The sequence below is a fragment of the Halichoerus grypus genome, chromosome 9 (genome assembly GCF_964656455.1).
Source record: "Halichoerus grypus chromosome 9, mHalGry1.hap1.1, whole genome shotgun sequence".
NCBI classification, from domain to species: domain Eukaryota; kingdom Metazoa; phylum Chordata; class Mammalia; order Carnivora; family Phocidae; genus Halichoerus; species Halichoerus grypus.
Genome location: NC_135720.1, coordinates 54,035,302 through 54,041,922, shown reverse-complemented (window position 1 = coordinate 54,041,922; position 6,621 = coordinate 54,035,302). Strand labels below are relative to the sequence as shown.

Sequence of the window (6,621 nt, the reverse complement as noted above, 5' to 3'; positions counted from 1 at the left end):
TAATACTATAGTGTAAATAGTGAACTTTCTAAGCAATCTGTTGCATCTGGCCTCACTGTCCACAACAGAAGACAAAAACCTGTACTTTCTGGCTTAATTTGCTTCTTTTCTCCTGTCTAACATTATGAGTTGGCATTTGGTGGATCATATTTCCAGGGATAGATAAAGGATCTCTCTTTGTGTTTCATGCAAAATAGGCCTAATTCACCAGGTTTCTCTTTTCCCTCACTATATCAGGATACATGGCCCCCTTTCTTGTGTGCTGAATGTAAATATTTCCAATTTTGTCTTTTAGATAACTCCCAAAAACCAGGTAGAGACCGCATAAAAGCTTATGCAGATTTTTTCCCTGGGGTGGGGAGGGGGTGTGTGTGGTGGGGAGTGAGTGGAGGGATGGTGGCTGTGCTTTTGAGCATTTGGCTAATGCCAAATGAGTCATCATATTTTGCCTATATGTAAATTTATTTATTGTAAACTTTCTCTAATATCTTCTCAACTCTAGGACGACCTGGTCTAAGGATTTTAAATGTTATAGATAGCTAAATGTCATATCTGCTGAGGCAGTGTTGGCAAAATCTTTTCTTAAAAAAAAAAAAAAGTGACCATAAATTTCCATCAGAATTTTCAAAAAAAGTAGCCCCTTACTGTTGCAAGTGACCTCACAGGACTATGCTGCTCTGGCAGCTCCTGGCTTCCTGAATTACAAGAGAAACTCTTCAGCGTGCCTTTGGTACACAGGGTGAGATCAGAAGCTGCATTTCAGGGGGCTGTTAGCAGGATTAAATGAGATGGTGTAGACAAAGGGTTTAACACCAGTGTCTGGGAGAAGCAGGCACACAAGGCAGTTCCTTTTAGCACTCCTTGCAGTCCCTACAAAGAGTACATTTTCAGTAAACACTGGTTGAATAAATAAGTTGACTTGCATAAGGAGAATAAGTTATTCCGTATCTGTGAACAAACAGAGATTCCCCCTTAACTGGGTAATACAACTTGTCAAGGATTTTTATATAGAGTTTGAATCTATAGAATGCCCCAACACAGAATTTTAAAATCAAATAACTCAATTGACAAAACTTAACAGGAAGCGTTAATAAAGGAAAGTCGATTTATTCAGATGAATCAAAGATGAATCTGAGATGTAATCCTGTTTTATTTGTTCAGGTCATTTGCCCTAGAATCAAAGCACTCCCCACATATCTCATTAACCCTTACAACACCCCCAGGAGGCAGGTAGATGTCTAAGATGCTCCCCTTGTTACTGATGGAGAGAGAGCCTGAGGCCCAGGACAGTGAAGGACTTGTCAGAGCCACATCAAGTGGTGAGTAATGAAGCAAGAAACGGAACTAAATTCTAGCCTTTATCCTGGGGCACATTATTATGTTTTACCATAAGGTTGCCAAACATCTCAATTACTTCTTACTCTAAATTCATTTAAAAATAAGCCCTCTCCCCCCCTTTTTTAAATCAGCCAAGAGTACAAGATGCAATAACTAAGAAAAAACACAAATCAGCTGGGTTTTTTGTTTTGTTTTAATAGTTCCGTGATATCAGTTAACAACGTCTATGGAAGAAAACTGAAGCAAAAACTGGTTCAAAAACAAACGTCTGCATAAGGCAAATCACTACATTTTAGGGCAATTAATATGATTTCTAATTTGCAACTGAAAAGCGGCGCGGGGGTTTGGGGGGGGGGGGAGTTGGTTTTGAGTTTCCAAACAGAACTATAGAGGTTGAGCGTACTTCTTCATTGACTTTCCTAGGATTCTACCTGGGGGTGGTGGGTAAACAAATTCTTTTTAATTGACTCACTTGAACAGGGATTACCAGAATTTTCAGGTATTTTAATCTCCAAATTTTCCCAGAAGCCCTTAGGATGAATGGTTATGATTTTAGTATCTCTTGACTAAAAATAACATACATAACCACAAAATGACCAAAAAGCTCCAATGAACTCGGTGACATTCGCAATGAATTTGTGTTCAGTATCCTCTGTATTTCTCCCTACATTTAAAAACTGGCGCAGCGAAGGCCTGGTGGGTGGACGGGTTCCCGGCGCAGGCAAGCAGCCCGGGCGGCAAGAACCGAATCCCGAGGCAGGGCGGAGCGCAGGGAGCCTGGATTCCACATCCGCTCTATCTCCGCAAGGATTGAGAAAAACGGACTCACAGAGTGAACCTCTCCGCCTCCAAGTCGTTTCCTGGTTTTTTTAAGCACAGAAACAAGGAGATCGAGGAATGAGATGCGAGCGCCCTAAATGCGGGGCGCGCCACGGTCCCTGCGCCCCGCCCTCTCCGGGCGGGTAGCGTGCATCCCCCAGGGCTCCGTGCCCCCTCGCCCTGCACAGACTGCGCGCCCGGCCCGGTACAGTCGGGTTCTCAGTTCCCAGAGTCGGGAGTTCCAGTTTCTAGTTTCCTTCTCGACACGATTTCTCCCTCGGGGCCTTCCAAGGGGATCGGAGGGTGGCAGAGCCTCTGGCTGGGGAAACCCGCGACCGCTCCGGGCTCGATCTGTCGGGCCTTTGGTGGCTCACCCACGTCCCACTGACCGCTGCTTATCCCCACGAGGAAAATTCGAGTTATTTGAGCAGCAGCAGGAACTTTGGAGGGAGGACATTTTTGAAGAGGCTTCTCTGCTGGGCAGAGTGATGGGCAGACTGGGCGGACTGATGGTCACGTATCAGGCCCGCGCTGGCGCCAGGGTGGCGGGCTATAGTCCGGGACCCACCTGGGGCCGTGGAAGCTTTAAAGGGACATTTTGTTCGCGGCAGCCTCTGGCCACCTTTTAACCTTAAGACCTGTCAGGGTACAGGCTTACTGAACTTGATGCTGCTATCAGCCCTCTTGACCTTCATCCCAAAGATGGTTGGGACTCAGGCCTGGACCCAGATTGTGTGGATTCTGTCCTTAGTTCCACCATTTTTCAGCTGCTGTGTGACCCTGAGCAAGTTACTTAACCTCACTGGTCTTCACTTTCCGTATTTGTAAAAGGGAATTATAACAACAACAACCTGAGTTCTGTTGTGAGAACAGTATGAGATACACATTTAAACTGTTCTGGCACGAGGACTGTTGAGTTAATGTCAGGGGCTGCTTGGCAGAATTAAATAAGCTCAGTATGAGGGCTCATTCAATCAACAAGAATATACTGACCTGTCCTAGGAACTAGAAAGAAAGCAGGGAATATAACAGACAATAATTGCTGTCCTGTTGGAGCTCACATGGGTGTAGGAGGTCAGGGAGTTACACAGCAAACATAGTGTGTCTCACAGTGAGAACGGGCAGGGGGGCCCAGTTGCCAATCTAAACAGAGTGGACAGTTGCTCAAGCCAGGGGAAGGAGGAGCCATGGGAGAAGCTGGGCCAGCCAGAGGGAAGAGCAGGATTAACCTACTGGTCAATTTCCCTAACTAAATCCTAGGATCTCTCTACTCCCTGACATTCCCCACCCCCCATCCAGTGAGCCCTCCCTTGGGAGATTTGCCTAAGGAAACAGGCTGGGGAGCTGAAGGGAAAGCCCAATTCTAGCACACTTCCAGCCCCTGAGGTTTAAGTTAAGTGCCCTTGCTCCATTCCACCCCATACCCGGCAGCCCATCCTTTTACATCTTCAGAAGAATTTCTGCGATAAAATCCTAAAAGGGGATAACTCACGTTCTCAAGGAATCTAATTTCCCATTCTTTCTTTCCACGGAAGATGACCAGGAGGGTATGTAATGATGCTGACACAAACCAAGCAAAAAGTAGATTTTTCCCCCTCGGCTGTCAGCAGTAACACAAACCACACACTTCCAAGGCGCTATACAAAGAAATATCAACAACAAAGAAAAGATTTCAGAATGCTAATTCTTATTTACATTGTACCACAACAAATAGAGAAAGGACTTCTAAAAGGTAAGGTATAAGACATATGTATAAGCACAATTAGAAGTCTGACTTGCATATCCACTATCAATACTACATATCAGTAAAAATCACTACCACTTACTGTGTTCTTCTTATGTGTTTAGTGTTTTATATGTATTTACTTATTTAATAACATTGATAACCCTATAAGGGAGTATCTACCATCATTTTACAGATGAGAAAACTGAGTTTTAGAGCAGTTACGTAACTCACCCAAGATCACAGAGCTAGAACTATATAGTGGAGCTACTCCCTTGCTCCCATTTTATTGTGGGTTCATTCATAATAAAACAAATATTTACTGAGTGCCTTCCATGTGCCAGGCACTGTTCTAGGCACTGGACATAGAGCAGTTTTAAAAAATCCTTACCCTCATATATATTATTTACATTCTTGTGGAAGGATAGAAGCAATAAGGGGATGAAAGTAAATTGAGTATGTAAGTTAGGTACCATGGAGAAAAATTAAGCAGAGAAAAAGCAAAAGGCAGGGATGGGGTTACAGTGTTAAAGAGGTGGTGGGGGAGGAGGGAACTTTACCCAGAAGACAGTATTTCAGGAAAAAGGAAAAGAAAACTAAGACGGGGGGGGGGGGGGGGGGGGCGGGGGGGGCGGGGGGGGGCCTCCAGTCAGAAGGAATGGCAAGTGCAAAAAAGACCCTAAGGCAGGACTAATACCATGGCTGGAGGGGAGGGGACTTGGGCAAGGAGAAGGGGAGTCGAAGGGTCAGAGGTGGAGTGGTCACTCAGGAGTGTAGACTGAAGGATTTAGACTATGCTCCTCAGTGAGGTGGGGAGTCACTAGGGGTTCTAAGCTCCCTTATAAAACAGGATTACTCTGGCTAGAACGGGATCACAGAGTACACACCAGGGAGCAAAGTAGAAACATGGAGACTAGTTATCATAATAGCCTAAGGGAGAAATGATGATGGTATAGGCCCAAGTGGTAGTAGCAGATGTCATAAGGAATGGTCAGATTCTGGATACACTGAAGCATTTTCCAGTAGGCTGCATTTGGAGTGTGAAAGTAAGAGGAGTCAAGGATGGCTTCAAAATTATTGGCCTGAGCACCTCCTAAAAAAAGGGTTTGCTCTTAATGGAAAGGGGAACACTATGGATGGAGCAGGTTTGGAGGCAAAGCTAAACAAGTTAAATTTGAGCATCTTTTAGACATTCGAGGGGACACAGATATCCAGCAGGCAGCTGAATAAACAAAACTGGAGGTTGGAGTTTAGAGAAGTTCAGGCTGGAAATGTAAATATAAATATATATATATATATATTATCGGGGGTGGAGGAGGGGCTGCCAGGCTCTAGGTGCTGGTGACTGCAAGAGGTCACTAAGCGGTGAAGGCAGGTGAGAAGAGGTTGAGAACCGGCCCGCTGTGCTCCCACTTTTCCCACTTCATCTGGACTGAAGAAGGAGAGCACAACCTTGGCACTTGGGTTAATTGTTGCTTCCACGGTAACCCTTTTCACCGGAGGCAGCTGGGATGAAGCAAAAGCTTGGTGTGCCACGTTTACTTAAAGGGCCGTCGCCAGCCAATGCCAGGGCCCCAGGGAAGCCATTTAATCTCTCTGGCTGTCCTTCCGTAAAATGGGGAGACTAGCACCCCCAGTAAAGGGTACTGAGTAGTAAATCTGGGTTCGGTGAGAGAAAGGAGCCCGTAAAACGGACTCTAGCTCCTCAGAGCTTCCCCCCGGCATTTTACGTCCCATTTACCTCCATACGTAGTGCTATGTTCACGGAGGCTTCCCCTGCGCCACGCGGGTACAAGCTAGGTGTTCCGGGAAGGCACGAAGAAAGCCAAGGATTGGGGGTGGGCTCCCAGAACAGGAGTGAGCCCTGTCACTCGTCCCGCCTGGAAGGGGGGGGCTCCCCGACACCCCCGCGCCCCGCAGCGCACCCTCTCCCCGCTCCCCACCACACGCCCGCGCGCCGGCTCCTACCCGCGGACTGGGCGGGGAGGGGCCTCGGCCGGCGCGTCCTCGAGGAGGGGAGCCGAGTGCAGCGGGCCGCGGGGCTCCAGGGCGAGCTCCGGGAGGCTGGAAGGCGTCGCGCTGCGCCTGTGCGGCGGGGAAGCGGGTCTCGGCGCTGGGGGCGAGCAAGGGGCCGCCCGCCCGACGGGGAAGCGGCGGGACTGCCGCGCCGCCGCCGCGCCTGCTAGTCCTCGGAAACGCACCGGGACTCGGCTCCCTGCCTTCTATTTTATTTATTTATTTTTTAAGGGGTATTCCTTTTTCCCTCTACTGCCGTCCCTCAGAGGTCTGTAGGAAAGGGGAACCCAAGTATCCCATAGACGGGTCGTCCAAGGAAGACTGTTGTAAGGCCCTCTCGGATCTGGAGATGGTCGGTTGTTCAGGGAGAGACAGCCCAGACGCCCAGAACCTGGCGGCGCCAGGTCTCTCCGGGACGAGGACGCCCCGGGGAGAACCCAAGCACAGGGACCAACTTTCCCGTGCCCGCGGGTGAAATCCTGAGGGCTGTTGCTGAAGATACCACAGGTTATTGTAGAAATTCATTAAACCGAATTTACAAGGCATCTTTTCAGTACCTTCCAGCAAACAGGGCCTAGCAAGATCCCAGTCTGGCAACAATGGAGGAATTAATCTGGATGTTATGTTTCTTAACCTTTGGGAGGTCATCGAGCTCTTCAAAATTGAACGCAAGCTCTGGACACTGGCCCCCAAACACACAATACTTTGGGATGCCTGTTTGACGT

The 6,621-nt window shown here is 47.9% G+C and overlaps 1 long non-coding RNA gene across 2 annotated transcripts; it reads right to left on the bottom strand.

The window, feature by feature from the left end:
* Window positions 1-1,513: 1,513 nt before the first annotated feature.
* LOC118532705 (uncharacterized) lies at window positions 1,514-6,004 on the bottom strand. Of its 2 annotated transcripts, none has more exons than XR_013440913.1 (3): window positions 5,849-6,004; window positions 3,650-3,794; window positions 1,514-2,198 (listed from the first exon to the last, which is right to left on the bottom strand). It is a non-coding gene; the product is annotated as an uncharacterized LOC118532705 (long non-coding RNA). The 2 variants fall into 2 exon arrangements; XR_004915863.2 differs by lacking the exon at window positions 5,849-6,004 and adding an exon at window positions 5,622-5,767.
* Between the last annotated feature and the right edge of the window lie 617 nt (window positions 6,005-6,621).